This window comes from Diceros bicornis, unplaced genomic scaffold (genome assembly GCF_020826845.1).
Source record: "Diceros bicornis minor isolate mBicDic1 unplaced genomic scaffold, mDicBic1.mat.cur scaffold_207_ctg1, whole genome shotgun sequence".
Classification (NCBI taxonomy): Eukaryota; Metazoa; Chordata; class Mammalia; order Perissodactyla; family Rhinocerotidae; genus Diceros; species Diceros bicornis.
In genome coordinates, this window is record NW_026691096.1 from 47,040 (window position 1) to 66,174 (window position 19,135).

Below are 19,135 nucleotides of genomic sequence, written 5' to 3' on the forward strand. Positions count from 1 at the left end.
TTTTCAAAGAGGTACTGGTATTGGTATCAGAGGAAGGGAATCATTCACCTCCATCTTTAAAGAGCGCATCTTTTGCTTTGGGTAAATGAGGCAGATGTACAATGCATGTTTGGTGAGCCATAAGTCAGGCTGCTCTGGGAAGAAACAAATTTTAGGCCAAATCAGGTTTAACCCAGAATGGCTTCGCCATACACCTCAATATGTGAAAACTTCTAATTATTCTTATTATTTTCATCAACCTAATGTAATAAATAATATGCAGTGAAATTTTTTAAATGAGACATGTTTTCATGTGCTCTTATAAAAAGACCTCCAAGATACATGTGTCATGCGAAAAAAGCAGCGCGTGGTTCAGTGAGTAGTGTAGAATCCCTCTTCTGTTAAAAAAAAAAAAAGTTTATAAGTAGACAAATTTTTATAGGGTCACTTCTCATCAAAAGGATTGAGTGAATTCAAGAGAATATCCTTCCTCTGTTACAAACAGATAAAATGAAAGGAGTTAGCGGTTACTAAGCTATAGTTGGGCCCATCTAAGCTGATTGGCTTGCCTCGAGTCAGTCCATTTATGGTAATCAAGCTACTTGGGCTGCTGGAAGCCAGATTTTCCTTATTGAAGGACTTCTCACTTTGTAAAGGGCTCCAGTGGCAATATTTCTAAAGATTCTTGGTTCCAGCGTCATCCTGGTGCTATGGGTTCCCACCTGGCATATGTGTAGTACCATCTCTATTATTGAGCAAGGTTTTGTTAATCAATAACCTGTGTTAAGGTAGCAAAACTAATTTCTGCTGCTCAATGTTTTATGTGCTGTTTCAATTCCCTCTTTTCTTTGTACATTCCTAAATCTTGAAGGAAATAGAGTGATGGCCACTCTAGCTACTTCCTGCTGAGTAGGGGGGAAGATCAAAGTTTCTGAGTCTTTTGTTCTTAAAAATAATCAAACCAAAGACACACATTTTGGGGTGTCACATTTTGATCCCCTACATTTCTGCCATTGAAACTTCAAGAAGTTTCACAGTCCAGAAGCTGAGTTGGTAGATTGTTCCATCTCACTGAACACTGACCGGTCTCTTAGTCCTGGCAATAGGTCAGTCCAGTTAAATACATTTCAGGAGGTGGTGATGTAGGTAGGCTCCCAAAGTTAGGCCTATGAGCAAGAAATCAGGTATCTAAAAAGAGGCATTTCTATGAAAACAAAAGAAAAACAAAGGTTAATGGTTGAAGCCAGTTTCTGAACCCACGAGAGTCAACTCAATCAACTCTTGATCTTGATCTTTTGTTAGCAGTTGCATGAAGCCATCAGTTTCTCCATTAGATTTCTGTAATTTCTTACCCAGTTTAGTTTTATGACCTGAAAGTTTATCAGAAAGATGTATTCTAGAGTAAGTGTCAAAGACCTTTCCAGGAATCTCTGAAACATTTGAAAAGCACCAGAGTAAAACAATAACAGTCAGTAAATGACAAAAGACTTAAATATGGCAATTGACTAAGAAATCTGATTATTTCTGACATATGATGTTTTATAACCAGGAGAGATCAGAGTTTTAAGAATGTTATATAATTTATAAAATGCATATTAATAACATTTACACATGTAATATAACCTAAAATTGTTTGTTATCATTTAATAAATGGAAAAAGGAAGCATTTTGACACTACAGCCCTCATCCAGAAGCTCTCCATTCCTTGGGTGAATGGTAGACATAACGGAGAGGTGGAGAATGTCTCTGTAAGGCATACACTCACCTGTCTCAGTGGAAATCTCATTTTCTGGGCAGAGAGTTCCGTCAGAACAACAGACAGCCTTTCTCTCCTGGGGGCTATCCCTAAATCTAGGACGCCAACTCTCACTGCATACAGAGTGCAGAGTCTGGAGAAAATCAGATATCTGTTGGTAAAGGCTGTGATATTTACTTAATTTTCCAATAACTACAGTGTTTTAGAGTATTGGGCCTTTAACAAATTTGATTTTTTTGATTTTTAAATACCTAAATCCAATTCATTGATTGGATGCCATGTTTATTGTATGGTATAAAATATACAAATAGAAACACATAGTTGAATAAATGTGTTCTATTTCCATCCACTGGATAAATAGTAATTGATAAAACTCATTAAGCTGGAAGTCAGTTGTTAAATGCCCATATGTGGCCCTTTATGAAGCTCTGAGGGGGCACAAAACGCCCAAAACAAGATTTTGCTTATTTATGTATAGTGTAAAGCATTATGATTGAATCCAACCCACCTCAGGACTTCCCACAGTCCAGTCTATCACCTCCTCAGATAAAGACAATTCTTGACCACGTGGAGCATGTGGGGGAATACTCTCCTACTTTCACTGTAAGTCCAAGACCTTCTGGAAAATTCCAAAAGTTGAGCATGGTATACTCTGCATCTGATTTTCTTTCTTCAGCCAAATTCACTGAGTCACCAGTGGCATTGTTAAATTCTATGTTCCTCAGAAAGGGGTGTAGAGATGGGGAAAAGAGATGAATCGTCTTGTGATGAAGTGTATCCTGGTGTCAAAGATGGAAAACTTGAATGGGGGAAAACCCTTCATTGTCTATAATTCCAGATCATAATGTGAATTTCTTATAAGCATCCAATGAAGCAAAACAAATGAAAATATATGGAGAACTAAAATATTATAATGTTTCTAAATTATCACTTAGTTTCAAGAGAAGACGCCTGAAGATAAGCAGACCAAGACAATTAGTGGGTGTGGAAATCAGGCTAATCTCAACTGCACAGACAAATCTATCCACATCCATTCACTATCTGAATTTTCCCAGGACATCAATCTGCAAAAAGAGCTTAGCAATACATAAAGTTGTTTCAGAATTAAATGATATCTTTTATGTAAATTATTTACTATACTTTTCCATATAGGCACTTAAAGGACTAGTTCCCTTCCTGTTGTCATTGAGGAGTTTTATGAGAAAAGGCTGGATATGCCCTATTGAAAACATTAGGCAGGCAGGATGTTGGGATCCTTTGTAACACAAAGCATTGATATTGACTCAAAGAGCACTTTCCCCTTGAAGCTAGCACATTCTTCTTGATGACCATTACTACCCAGGACTAGATTTACCTTCTGGAGAATGAAACAAGTACAGAACCTCCTGTGCTTTTGGAGAAAGAATCCTAAATACTTGGTTTGAGCACTATGGAATCCCATCAGGAAGTCACATTTATTACAGGACATGCTATTAAATGGAAAAGACATTACCTGCCAGGGAGAAATCACCAGCCCTTCCCCACTTCCCGTTGGTTGCATTTCTACTTGTTGGAGACGCATCTTATGAAGGGTCCAGGCCACAGCATTCACAGCATTGTACACGTTGTAACTCCCTTCTGTCATGGCCATGTCTAAATGATGCCAAGGCAACCTCCCCAAGGAGGCATTAGTTGGACAATTCTCCAATGTTTTACAGTCAGACTCAGACACCTTGCAATCAAAAGAGATGGCCCAAAACTTATCAAGGTAAATGCCTTCTGGATATTTGGAAGGGTTAACTGTCTGCATAAAAGTTTCAAAACCAGGGATCTCACCATGGTGGTGTGAAAAAATGAGAATCCCATGGAATGAGTCAAGTATGAAAGCTCTTGGACCGGTGGTAAAATCCCGCTGTGATGTTGTGACCCAGACTTTCCATATCTCTGAAAACATCTATTTAGAGAAGCTCAAGCTTATTAGAGAGTGAACATCACAATAAACGATAACCACTTTCACTGATGATTCCTTGATCCGCAAATGATATTGAAAGTTCCTTGAGGTATATAAACTTCCAGTGACAGGGATCATTTGCACAAAGGCTGCACAGATTCCATTCTTGTCCATCTCTCCTCTCAAGTCTGAGAGAAATTGAACACCTTTCTTGTCTTCTGAGATGACCAGCCCCACCAGGTCCCAGGGAAATGAAGCAGCAAAGAGACCATGCCAAGGGCCAGAGATGTGTCCCCGGGGGCCATCTGATAGAAACACAGAAACTGGTCATCATCATTCAAGATGGGATCAAAGGGACCATAGCTAAGCTCAAGGGAAAAGACAGTTGGAAGCCACATGAAGAAGAGGATTTGCAAAAAGCACACTCAGTCTTAAACAATATTCAGCAACACCTGGAAGTGGTAGAAGGGGAAATTTACTCATTTCACTATCCAATCATCTACCACTCCCTGAGAGATTTCTATAAAATAACTGATCAGACTCAGAGTTCCAGGAAATTCCCTTGTCTCCTTCTCCTTCATCCTGCTCTTTACTTCAAACAAAGGAAACGTGCACACCCCACCAAAACTCTGTACACTTACCCTTTGAGATCACATCCTTTGAGAGATGCATAAACCCAGTCTTTTCCTTTCATTCTTTTTAGGCACCTGAGAATGGCACCAAATGACACATGGTTTCGTCTCTCCCCATCCCGCCCATCCTTACCTGTGGAAATTTGTAGAGTGTCAGCAGTGTTCCAATCTGGGCAGAAATTGCCCCTGTTGTTCCTGTAAGGACTGCTACAGACTTGCTCTCTCTCCTACAGTGGTAATTAGGAATGTCCTTGCCCAGCCCTGTGAGCCAAATCGGGGAACTCTCCAATGCCTTCTGTTCACTGGGCAGGGCATTATAGACAATAAAAACCCAGAGACATGTTGGGTAAAAGATGGGGCTTCTTGTTGATCTCCTCAATGGCAAAAACAAAGGCCAGAACATACTGGCAGTTCTTGTACTGAAACCTGCATGGAGGGATAGTGATCCTTAGGGAAAAGTCTCAAACCATTATTCTTCAAAGTGAATGCAATGACTTAATTAAGGGAGAATGCCCAGTCAACTCATTTTGTTTATGGCAACTCAAGAAGCCTCTATCTTGACTCTTCTGAAGCCTTATAATTTATAGCTAAAGCAAATAACATAACTTAGGCTCTGGAATTCCACACACATGGACAGAAGTGTTAATTTTATGAAGGCAAGTGCAATGAGTAGAAAAGCAGATCACATTCAGAGAGAGTTTTGTAAATGATTCTTTGGTTCAGGACCAAAATGCTTGTTCATATGATCACATCATTAAATTCTTCATAGAAGAGCAACAATATTAACATGAGATTTGAGATAGCCCTGGGCACGAAAGGTAACTCCAACTCAAGGGTGTGGGACAAGCAGAGAAGCGTGACATATGTGGGTTGAGAATGGTGCAGCAGAAGGCTGGCAATCAAATTGCCTAAACTTCTGCCCCGTCAGACTTCTGTGTCTGCCACCATCAAAACTCAGGTATCTAAGGTGAAACTTCAGAGATCCGAAGAGGGAAGAATCATCACAATCCAAAAACATTTGGAAGAAGTATGAAGGACTGAAAAGTGGAAACACAGGAAAGTAAGAGACACAGCACTGCAAAGTTTAAAAAATTATCCACTTCTTATTTTAAAAATATAAAAATAATGTTAATATTAATAATTAACATCTTTAGAAGTACCTATTCCGAACAGCCTCTATTGTCTTCATCTTTTCTACAGACTTGTGCACAGAAAATCTCCGAGGCCAGAGAAAATTCTTTGCATTTCTATTGCCTGGGATCTGTAATTCCATCAAGAATAAAACAGAGTAGTCCCTTGTACTTATTCCAAATGTTCTATATGTTGAGACTTGATTAACAGCCTAGCTCATGCTCACTGCTTGTTAATGCTCCCTGTGTGCTTGAGAAGAATCGACATTCTTCAGTTTTGGGGTATAGGGATCTATGTGTGTACAATAGATCAGACATGCTAATATAGTTTTCAAATATTCTATTATTAGATATATGTTATTATTTGTCTGAGAAAGAATTGAAATTCTTGACTATAATGGGAAATTTTTTATTTTTTCCTCCTCCTCCTCCTCCTTCTGCACTTCCTCCTCTGTCTTTTTCTTCTTCTTCCTCTCCTCCTCTTCTTATCCCTCCTCTTCTTACTCCTTCCTTTTCTATTTGAGGCTATATTATCTTAACATGATAGAATGTATAAGATCACAGGTACTATATCTTTGTGATGAGTTGAACTTTTATATCACTGTGAATTGACTACTTGATTCTTAATGATGCATTTTATCTTTACCTATTTTATCTGATATTATTATAGCTACCCTGGATTGAGTTTGAATGGTATTTGTGTAGTGTATCTTTATATGTTCTCCCACATCTTGACTTCCTAATTTTTCATATGTTCTTTGGTTTTCACACGTCTTGTAAAGAGGATTAGATAAATTTGTTACTTTCCCATCCAATTTGACAATTTGTATTTAACTAGAAATTTTATTTCATTTACAGTTTTTGTGATTTTTATATACTTCTTTTGCTCCCACTATCTATAATTTTATTTTTCCATAATTTTTTTACTTTATTTCTCTTTAAAATGTATTTATTTATACTTGCTTTCCATATTTCATTGTATCTTATTTATTAGAGTGAGAGTTGCATTCTCTATTTCTATTTATCACCAGTCCACCCTGTCTGAAGTGGACATAATTACTGATTCCCTGAGAAATTCATGGACCCTTTAACTCTCAGATGTCCCCTTATGACTTACTTGTTTTTGCTGTACAGTATTTTATTTCTGCTTTTTCTTTAATCTCATTATCCCCTCCACATATAACTTATCTTACACATTTTCTAGTTCCTTGTCTTTCTGTGGTGTATCCTATGTTTCCTTCAGAATTCAAACATAGTTCTTTATTCCCCCTTCTTCTGTATAACTCCTCCACGGAATTTTAAATCTCAACAGTCATGTATTATTCATCTCTAAAAATTCTATAAGGTTCTTTGCCAAATATGTAGGATCATTTTTTAGAGTCTCCTGTTTGATTTGTGTTTTGTGATTCCATTTTTTGTAAACAGTTTATACATATTTATTTTATATTTTGAAGTTGGTAAATCTGATAGTTGAAGTTATAGGGTTCTAAATCTATTGTTTTATTTTAAGTTTTATTTGTCATATTTTGATGACTATCATGTGTTTCCTTATGTGTTTGATGAACTTTGATTATGAGCTCCTTTTCATATGATTTTAATATGTGGAGAACATAAGATATTAGCGTAGGATTCTTTCCTTCAGAGAAGAATGTCTCTGACTTATGTTCCCAGTCATTTTGGGTGACGCCAAGCTGAGTGACTTTATTTTATTTTCTGTGACTCAGAACTAATCTGGGATCCCAGATTATTCTCTTAAGGTGCTGGTGACTCAAATACAAGTCCTTTCGTTACAGGAAGGTATTGGCCTTTGATCACTGGGTATATCCAAACTTTTTAAGTGCTTTTAATTTCTTCTTTTGTCCTTTGAGGTTTCTCTTACTTCAAGAAAACACAGGAATGCAATTAAAATCATATTTTATGAATTATCTTGTTGTTATTGGAGGGAAACCCCTGCATGGTATCTAGTCCTCCGTAATCCAGGAATTCATTCTTTTGGATACTCCTTTGCATTTATTTCTTTTAATATAAATTCCTTCTTTTAGTTGAAAAGAAAATAAATTTTCAAATTAAATGGATGAGCTTGTGGCGTAGAAATAATTTATAGTCTATTTCACAAAATAAGGTTAGGATACAGAAAATTTTACAGCCTGTAATATTTCTATGGCTTTTGTATATTTAATTGAAACCAGGAATGTGCATTTAGAACATACGTAATCAAATACTAGGAGAAGAATCATTGAGAGGCACACTCCAGGGAACATTCAGTTTCTGTGAGGTGCACACATACATCACATACACTGACGGTCATGTGACAAGCCATGATGTGGCCTAATTTAGTTCAACTTAGTTCAGGTGTGATATGAACAATTAAATTTTAAGGAGGGAGAGTGTACAGAATTTGTAAATGCCCCATATATATCCAATATAGGAGCATAGCATGAAATGCTGAGAATGAGGAAGAAGAATCATGTAGGTGTTATGAAAACGAATTGACACCCCTAAATAGCAGAGAATGACATCCACACTATACTTTCTGCAGATGGTGTGTCCTTCTTGAAAATACAGCACCCAATTTCTGAGTAAAAATGAAGAATGTATTGTGTCAGTTGGGTCCTCTAACTGCTGACATGGAGTCAGGAGTACAAGAAGTTTATTGTGACATAACACCTGTGAAAAATAAAAGGATTGGGTAGGGTGAGACTTCACTCCAGGATACAGATTTTACAGCCTGTGAAATGAAAAAAAGAGAGAGGATTCCACTGACAAGGTGGAGATGCTAATCAGAGGGCCCCACCCCAAGCCTACTGATTCTGAATGTCTGGAGTGGGGTCCAGCAATCATTCTGTGTTTTAACAAGCCCTCCAGATGATTCTGATACATAATAAAGTTTGTGGACCACTGGTTTAGGGGAAAAAAAGCACCATACCAATGAAACAAACATGGAAAAGATGTAACAATTGTCCAAATACTTTGTGTTAATGTGGTTTTAAAAAGTGCAAAATACAAACTACTTTAAAGGAGGCACACAAAATTTAATACCATCTGGAACAAAGAGCTCAAATTTTTTAATGACAATTATGAATTCTTTTGGTTAATGTAAATTATTTTATTGAGGTCATATTGGCTTACAACATTGTGAATATTTCAGGTGCATATTATTATATTTCAGTTTCTGTATAGACTGCATTTTGTTCATCACCAATAGACTAGTTTTTATCTGTCAGCATACATATGTGCCTCTTTAATGCTTTCACCATCGCCCCGCCCTTCCTCCTCTGGTAACCATGAACCCCTTCTCCTTACCTATGTGTTTGTTTATCAAGTTCATGGAAAACCCTGGAAATGTCACAAATATGTGGAGACTAAACAACATGCTTCTGAACAACTATTGGATCAATGAAGAAATCAAAAGAGAAATCAAAAAAATACCTGGAAACAAATGAAAATGAAAACAACATACCAAAACTTATAGGATGCAGCAAAAGCAGTACTAAGAACGAGTTTATAGCAAAACATGCCTACCTTAAGAAACAAGAGAAATCTCAAATAAACAACCTTACACTATACCTAAAAGAACTAGGAAAAGGAGAACAGAGTCCAAAGTCAGTAGAAGGAAGGAAATAATAAAAATCAGAGCAGAAATAAATGAAATACACACTAAAAGAACAATAGAAAGAATCGATGAAACTAAGAATTGGTTCTCTGAGAAGATAAGCAAAATTCACAAACCCTTAGCCAGACTCACTAAGAAAAAAAGAGAGAAGGCTCAAATCAATACAATCAGAGATGAAAGAGGAGCAATTACAACAGAAACCACAGGAATACAAAGAATTATAAGAGAATACTATGAGAAGCTATATGTCAATGAATTGGATAACCTCGAAGAAATGGATAAATTCCTAGAATGATACAACCTCCCAAAAGTAAATCAAGAAGAAATAGAGAATTGGACTAGACCAATCACAAATAAAGAGATTGAAACAGTAATCAAAAACATCCTAAAAAACAAAAGTCCAGGACCAGATGGCTTCTCTGGTGAATTCTACCAAACATTCAAAAGGGATTTCATTCCTATCCTTGTCAAACTCTTTCAAAAAATTGAAGAGTTGGGGATGCTTTCTAACTCATTTTATGAGGCTGACATTACCCAAAGAGCTCAATTTATACCTAGATAAACTGGATTTGGGGAGAAAGGAAAGAAGTAAGAGACTATTATATTTTTCATCTAATGTAGAGGAGTCGAGGTCAGACTTCAGATTCTGAGTTCCTCTTATTTTTTAAATTAAACATATTCTAAAATAGAATTCAAAAAAGATATATATACATCCAACCTGGTGGAGAACAGTTTAATAAGGAAAATTATTTTAAATAGAACAAAACTACGAAAAACGAAAAAAAGCCAAGTACAAAGTTAAAAATAGAACCACAGGATAAAGATACATATATGTTATCCTGTATTTAAATTACTGAAATCAGTTTTTCAATATTGAATGTTACTCTATGTCATTCCAGGAAGATATTGGAAATTAACATTGAACAAAGATACTGAAATAAAGGGGATTTTCAATAATATTCCATAGAAATGCTCACAAAAGTAAAGCCACAATTAATATGAAACTATTATACAGGAATGTATATGCTGACACACACATATCTGTAGGCAATAAGTATTAAGGAATAGGAAGGCAATTAGAGATTCAACAGCATATACTCAATAACAGTATCATATACACAAAAAAAGATTTTAGAAATATGAAGTAAACTGAAACTATAATCACAGTATGAGAATCCAACATAACTCTCTTAGTCTTTATCAAAAAAGTCAATATAAGAATCATATATATTTCAACCTTGATTTATTATTAAATATTTGTGGCTCTTGAACACACGTATGTCTACATGTAAATCTCAAATTTTCTACTCTAAAAGCAGTGAAAGCATATTATTATAAAATTAGGTCCTATCCTCATACACCAAGCAAGTTTTACATCATAATCAATTCCTGAAGCCATCAGAAGAGATTCTGACTCAGTAGCTCATCAGATGAATAGCTAGATTTGAAACCCCATTCATTAAACAACATGCACACAAAAATGCTCATTAACTGCCAACATATCATAAACAAATCCCACAATTTATAAACCACTAATCACTCTCATGAATAACACTTTGGTCAAAGAGGAAATCAAACCAATGATTATAAAGGAGCAGCAAGGAGACCAGGAGAGACAGGAGAGAGAAAGGAAGAAGAGAAGAAAAATGTCTGTTCTGAGAGAAAACATCTGAGCCTTAAATTTTTTGAGTAGTAAATAAAAATGAAGAAAAAAAGCATACGGATTAAGCTCTCAACTCAAAACCAGAGGAAAAGAGAAAGAAAATAAATATAAAATAATTTAGAAGAAGAGATTGAGGCAGAGATAAGAGTATAAACAAACATAAAGGAACTTCAGAAGAAAATTAATCAGTCGATCTGAGTCTTTGGAGAGATCAATAAAACAGACATCATTCAGACAAGGGTGACAGAGAAACATAATTTGAGGAAGACAAACATCAACGACATTAGGTGAGAAAATGGGATCATGAGCAAAGTCACAGAGGAAATTTTATAACCATCATGAGAATATTGTGCATCTCCACATGCAGATATCTTTTGGGATCTCAGTGAAAGTGTTGCTTTCTTAATGAAAATGTAATTACCCAAACTCGCTCAAAGATGAAATGGAGAGAAAATTCTACAAATGCTGCCATATGGTTTCAAGAGTTTCTAAGAAATAAAATTCCTAATATACCGCAGGGCTGGGTGCCTTTACAGATTAGTTGTTTCTAAAACTTAAGGAAAGATGTTTACTCTACTAGAAACTCTTCCAGAATACAGAATAAGAAGAAACATCTCCATTATTTATGAAGTTAACATGAGCCTGTTACCAGCACCAAAAGGAAATTATGAGCAAGGAATAATCATCAATAGACTATTAGAAAATTAGATAATCTTTTAATATCCTCATATTTAATGTCTTCACATTTCTGCCAGGAGAAAAACAATATGCTCATTGAATATATATAAAGCATATATATATATATAAATATATATATATAAAGCATATATATATATGCATATAAAATATATATATAAAGCATTTGATAAAATTCAGCATCCATTTCTGATGGGACATATTATTTTTGGAGGACACTTCCTTAACATGTTTTTTTTTAAATAACTAAAACTGAAGAAAACACCCTCTCATGCTAATATCTAGACCTTGCTTAAAACAAAGACGAGTCACAACTGCACGTGGAAGAGGGGCAGGCACAGAGGACCACCCTCCACCTGGGCTGCTCTGCACAGCCTGGGATTCTCCCGCCAGCAGATACGAAGGTACCAACACATTGAGCCATGGGTGCCTATACAGTGTGTCGTCTCCCTTGGGAGTTGTGGGACAAAGATGCTTTAAAGTGCATGCCCATTAAAACCAGGAAAATACAATAATTTCTGTTAGAACCAGTATTATTGAGCATCTTTTTTTTTTTTTTTTTGGTGAGGAAGATCAGCCCTGAGCTAACATCCATGCTAATCCTCCTCTTTTTGCTGAGGAAGACGGGCTCTGAGCTAACACTTATTGCGAATCCTCCTCCTTTTTCTTTTTCCTCAAAGCCCCAGTAGATAGTTGTATGCCATAGTCGCACATCCTTCTAGTTGCTGTATGTGGGACGCCGCCTCAGCATGGCCCAAGAAGCAGTGAGTCAGTGCGCGCTCGGGATCAGAACCCGGGCCGCCAGTGGATCCAAACCCCGGCCGCCAGTAGTGGAGCACGCGCACTTAACTGCTAAGCCATGGGGCTGGCCCCTTGAGCATCTTAATTGAATTCCTAACTTATTAGATAATGCAATAAAATAACTGGCAAAAAGGTCTTATAACCAAGGGAGAAGTACAGTCCCCAACCAAGTACTAAATAAATATGCAACTGTCAGCAGCTTTTCAATATAACATTAATAACACAAAAGCATTTTCATAACCTATTTATAATACAGCAATAGACAAGAAAAATTGTAATGGCAGTTGTGGACAAAATTATAAATCTCTACTAAGAAATGCAAAAGCATTTAAACAATATTGTGTGATGTCAACATTCTCGAAAAAGTGCTATCAGAATAATAAAATTCAAATTCAAATTTGGAGGGAAATTTTTTTGAGGTAATGGCAAAATTACTGTAGACATTTTCTGGAAGCATGGGAAGTTCAGGAAACTAGTGAAAATAGTTCAGAATACTAAGGGGAGAATGTGTTTTTCCAGAAGCAATCATTACAATTATTAACTTACTTCATATCTTAAAGCACAGTGGTAAGAGCACTGGAAGATATAGATATATCAACAGGACAGACCAGATGATAGAGAGATGACTCTGTGTAAATATAAATATTTCATGCATCACATAGCTGTATTGAAAATCAGTAGAGATAATGAATTATTCAATTAATGGTGAAGATAAACCACTGTGGAATATAAAACTGAGTTAATCTACTTCACATCTGAGGTAAATAAATTGCACAGTCTAACAAATTTATAAAGAAAAATAAAGTGCTAGAATTAACAGATATCTATATAAAATTGTAGATTGCGAAGGCATGGCAAAAAGGCAGGAAAAATAAGCCAAAAGATGATTAGAGTTTACTCTACATGAAACTTCATGTTCTTTTCTGTTTTAAACACGCCATACAGAAAAATATTTAAAACAAGCAACAACATGGTAACACATTTTCAGAATAGTTAACAACCAAATCATTTTGTCCTCAATATGTAAAATGTTCTTTAAAAATGAAAAGGCCTACCGTTGAATAGAAAAATGGCAAAAGCCATAGAAGGTAACTCATCAAAGAATATATTCTTATTGAACAACAAACACATAAAAATGAGCGATCCAACATTAACAAGGGAAATGCAAATATAATCAATGAGATACTATTTTCACATATCAAATTGGCCAAGTATTAAAAGAAAACCATGAAGGAAATACATAATTCCCTTCACGCTTATGGAAATATCAGGTAGTACATATGTGGAAAGTTCTTTGGCAATATATCTAAAAGGCCTTTAAAATATACCTAATGTTGCACTTAGTCATTTTACTCCTAAGAATTGAATCAGAGTAGAGTGAGAATGTGTGTCTATGAGTTTGCCCATTATGTTTCTATGTATAGTAACAAATATTAGAAATCAAATCAAAAGCCCCAAATTTCTGTTAGATTAATATTATGCTAGCCTTGAGGATATAACAAATACTTTATAGGCAAAATAATTATGTTTGGTTAAGGGCCGTAGGATCATTACTTAAGCACAGTCATTAGTCAAGGATAAGTAGATATTTACTCATATAGAAACATATTTATGATATTTTATGTAAAAATAAGTTAAAGAGGACTGGGGACAGATAACTCCAATTTTGTAATGTGTTCATATTTATAAGCAGAACGATAAAATGTATGATGAGGACCACATTATGATTTTCTTGGGCCTGAGACACTTCTGCCTTTGTGAGGTTCTTTCTCTCTCAAAAATACTAAAACATATCTTATGACTGTGTTGTTATAAAGACAAATACCTTAATCTTGTATATTAAAAGACTTTTCTTTGTCCTTAAAGTTATTTTTTTCTTCTGATTTTAGATGAAATTAAAACATTCTCCTGGGCCCCTAAAGCCTTGTGGGCACTGGTTCCCCTGTGCCTAGTGGAAAAGTCCGCTTGGATTTGAAAACCTCCTGTAACTGCAAGTATGTTCTTTTAACATAGACAGAGTCTCCAGTGCACGTGTCTGGAGAGAGCCGACCTGCCCGGGGACAAGGTCCTCTGAGCTGGGGTGAGTGGAGAGCAGAGGACAAGAAGAACACCATTTCGCCTCTCGTCCTGCAGCGAGAAACGCTCTCCATCCACCATCCGGGGTGCCTGAAGCTGTGGGGACATGTGAGTTGAACTTGCCTTCTGCCCCCAGGAGATCAGGTCAGAGCTTCCCTGACTCAACAGCCCAAGATCCTGCAGCCCTGACACTGGCTAAGAAACAACAATCAGCAGTGTCCCTCAGAACGACCGTGTGGACCTTAAACACATTGACAACAAGACAGCAAGTACATAACGGGAAATTATAGAATTAAAAAAAAATAGGTAAATGTGGGAAGCATTAAAGAATAAAAAGATAAGCGGAGAAACATTTAGAGCTAAAAAGAACACAAGATAGGGGCGGACGCCTTCCAGAGCAGAGAAGCAGGCCCGATTCCTGAACCTGCCATGACGCTCCCACACGTGTGCAGCTACTGCAGCAAAAGCGGAGCCTCCAGCCTCTCCTGGGGACGTCACAGTCACTGTCTTCAGAGAAATCCCCTCTCCTCACACGAGCACAGGCCCTCTGCTGGAATCCCCTGAAATTCTGCCTCCTCAATCGATTCATTAGACCTTAGGATGCAGAACTGACATTGGCAAGATCCAAAAACGGAGGTCGTGCAAGTGCCCGAGGGAGTCAGAATCACATTGTGGGGGTTACATCTCACAGATTATTGATCTGTTGCTCTCAGCCTGGCTTGCAGCTCTGGGAGGCATGGGACACCCCACTGTGAAATAACAATATGAAGAGGTTTCAAAGAGTAACCGGATGTCCACAGGAAGAAGTCTGTCCATGCAGGTGGGGCAGAGATAGCAGGGGCCTCCCTGTAGTGACAGTAGGAATTATATGCATGACGAAAGAGACATTAGCAGACCCTTGACTTTGTGGAAGGGACACTTTTCTGTAGCTTCTTTGCATTGAACTCCTGCCAATGGATTGTGTTTCTAAGGGACATCACTTGAGCCAAGGCTGTGGCAGCCAAGGCAGGAGGGGGGCAGAGACGGTGGAGTACATCGGGGGAGAGTGCTGTCTCACTAAGCTTCCAGCCCTGAAAATGGGAAACTAAAAGGAAGAAAAGCATAAAACCTAAAAAGTCTCTTCCCCACTTTGAAAGAAACAACAAAGTCAGTGGGAAGAGACAAAATTAATTATGAACAGTTTTGGGGAGGTGGGGTGCAGGGGGGAAGGACAGGACAGCTAATACAGAGCACCTTGGTCTATCCATCCACAGATCCCCTAGGCATCATTCATCATAATAGTAAAGCAGAAAATAAATAAATAAAGAGGCACTCACTGCTGGAAAATGACATCCTTGCTAGGTTTATTGATCCCACTACATGAGAAAAATGTATAAAGGGGGGGAAATGCACCAACAACCATGTCTCCATCCTTGTATGCACTGGGTTTCATTCTCAAGAAGCAGTTGGGATCAGCCAAACTGCACACAAAGAGAGGAAACTGCGGGAACAGAAAGATAAAAGTCAAAAGGAATATCTTAGAAGTGTCTGCAAATCTCTGAGTCTGTGTGAAGTGTGGGGTGGGAGAAGCGGAGGTGGGACCTGCAGCCTAACCAGGTATATACATATATGACGTATCTATACACACATATACATGATGTGGACTGGAGAAGCAACTCTAATGCCCCACCGACTCCTTTCAGCAAAGTCTCTTCCTCTCCCCTGGAGACGTCCAGACCCCTTTCTGCTCTGGGGCTCTGCATCTGAGGTCCTGTGTCCAGGTGAAAAACATAAATTGGAAAACATGTTTGAAGATCATCCTCTCCAGCCCCAGGCGCTATGATCTCATTCATGTCCATGGATAGCAAGGCCCCAGGGATCACCTCCTCTTGGGCATATTAGGTCCCAAGCCCATGTCAACAAATCATCTGCATCACACCATTTGTGATGACGCAAAGGAACTGCATCAGAGGAGCCAATTTCAGGTGTAAGGGGAAAGGGTCAGAGAGGGCCCATGCCAGTCAGGGCTCAGACAAGAACATTCCAGCATCATGCCCTTCAAAGTCAAAAATAGGGGACAGCCTCACACACCCAAGGCCCAGGGCAGCCACAGAGCATTCTGTGTGTGACCCATGCAGAGCTGCACACCAATCATGTGTGCAGAAACAGCCACATACCCCTGTGTCCCTGCCTGGGGAAGCATAGTCAGGCTGAGTTCAGAAAATTCCAAATGTATAGCTCAAGATCAATGCAGAAATAAAGCTAAATTTTTGATTCTTAAAAATTGATGTCCTTTCCTCTTCCTCAGTTCTTTTAACCGTGTTAATCCCAGGGATCAATACGTTGTGATGATCTACTTCCACCCCTTCAACACTGGTTTCCTTCGTTATTTATGCTGTTGTGAGAACAAGGTACCATGTGGGAAATTCCTTTATTTTCTCACCCTAAAGCAGAAGATACTAGCTGGAAAGCACCCCTATATTCCCCACCACCTCAAACATCAATGACAAGGGTCACATCTGTAGATCTATACGGTCCTGGATCACAGGGGATGTTTATGGCAGCAAAACAATTAGTCGGTATGACACTGTAATAGTCGGCACGGGATACATTTGTCAAAACCCAAAGAATGTACAACAGAAAGAGTGAACCCTACCGTAAACTATGGACTTTAGTTAATAATGTTATCAGTTACAGCAAATATACCACACTAATGCAAGATGCTACTAACAGAGGAAACTGTATGTGTAGGGAGGTGGAAGTATATGGGAACTCTCTGTACTTTCAATACAATTTTTCTGTAAACCTAAAACTGCTCTAAAAAAACATCTATTAATTAATTTTCTTCCAATCTGGTGGTCATTGGCACCACGTCACCACTGAGCACTTACACTGTGGGCAGCCCAAATGGTGAGGAGCTGTGAGCGCAAAATACACGATGGATTTCAAAGACTTTGTATAAAAAAATGAGAACATCTCATTAATAATTTTTGTGTGGATTACATGCTGATATCATAACACTTTGGACATACTGGACTAAATGAAATATATTAAGGTATAAAATTAAGGGGTTACATGACTACTGACTTGGGAACTGCCAGATGCGTCCAATACACACAAACATAAATGACACTATGGCTGAGGGAGGGAGTTCCAGGTTTTGCAACCATCACATGAACTTATGGCCTCGCACACTCAAAACCACCTCCTCTGACTTGGGGCAAGGCTATTGTTATAGGTTGAATTGTGTCCCACCAAAAGGCAGAAACGTGGCAGAGAAATGTGTAGTGTACAGAAATGGTACTGATTATCATGTTGATTTTGTATCCTGCAACTTTACCGAATTTGTTGATTAAATCTGTTTTTTGATGGAATTTTTGGGATATTCTATATGTAAGATTATATCGTCTGCAAATAGAAACAATTTAACTTCTTTTCCTATTCTGATTTCTTTTATTTTCTTTTTCTTGCCTGATTATTCTGGCTAGAATGTTCAGTATGATGTTGAATAGGAGTGGTGAGAGTGGGCACCCTCATGTTGTTCCTGATCTTAGAGGAAAACCTTTCAAACTTTCACCATTGAGTATGATGTGTAATTGCTCTGGATAGATAAGATCAAGTAAGGGTCACATGGGATCCAAAAGGTGGGATGGAGGTAGAAAGAGAAAGGCACTTGAACAGGACAAATTGCCAAATACAAACGCACTAATGGCTGATTTCATGAAAACAAGGCACAGAAAAATAACCCAATCCATCCATTCCTATGACCACTATAACAAAAATCTGTGAAACTGGGTTTGCCAATATAGTTTCATGATGCGTGTGACCAGTTATACCTGAAGGTATTTTCTATGCAGTGGAAGGACCAAATAGAATGTATGTGTGTTTTGGTGGGGGGAGTGGAACTCTCACAATTTCTGTCACCCTTCCCCAGTCTTTACTAATGATAAGAATATTGTGACCTTTTTCTCAATCGCAGATAAAATGCTCTGTAAAAAGTAGCTTCAAGACTATTCCCACATAACTAAACTGCCCTCCGAGTTCCTCACTCTGAAGAAATAGCTGTTGCTTCTGTTGTCAAAACTGTAGTGAAATGACAAGTGACAATCGGTTAGTCTGGTCTCTTGGAACCCTTTTATCCTCCTCCCTATTTGCTTGTGCATCTTCCATTCTCCATCCCCTTTTCACTGTCTTGCCATTCATCTTCTATTTTCTGACAATATGTAGGGACCTGTCTTAGTCCCAGCTCCACCTACCAGTCCATTCCAAGAGAGATTTTAGCTCAATCAGCCAAACAAAAATTCACATAGTCTGGCCTCATTTTTCATGTTACCGTACCAGGATTGGGCCCTCAGACCAGTTCAAAGTACAGCCTGGTGGTTCCCTGGCCTCAAAGATTCCCTCCTCTCCCTGCTTACATCCAGCCCACTACACCAGCTGCCTGCCACCACTGGCACATGCACATTCTCCAACTCAGATGGTGCCACTCACCTCACAATTAACCCTGATGGGAGCCATGTTCCACTTCCGACTCGGAAGCCTGTGTTCCATTTTCAGTGCTGATCTCAGACCACCTCCGGTGCATGCCTCGGTTCACTTACGGTGCAGCCCTCTGTGCTCCCCTGATGACCTGACTTGGAACCAACAGGAAGTTAAATACCTAGTTCAACTGAAAAATAGTAGGAGAGCCTCTGCCTCAGGTAACGTTTTGAGATATATGGTGCCCCTCCCTGGCCCCACTCCTCTGAACTCTAGCACACTCCTACCCCTCAACCTCATGACGATAAGTCAAAGGACTTTGTGGAGCCCCTCCAGGTTGGGCAACAGCAGGACCTGGGACTCGCTGAGTCACTGGAATGACCCAAAGCTGTATCCCTTGT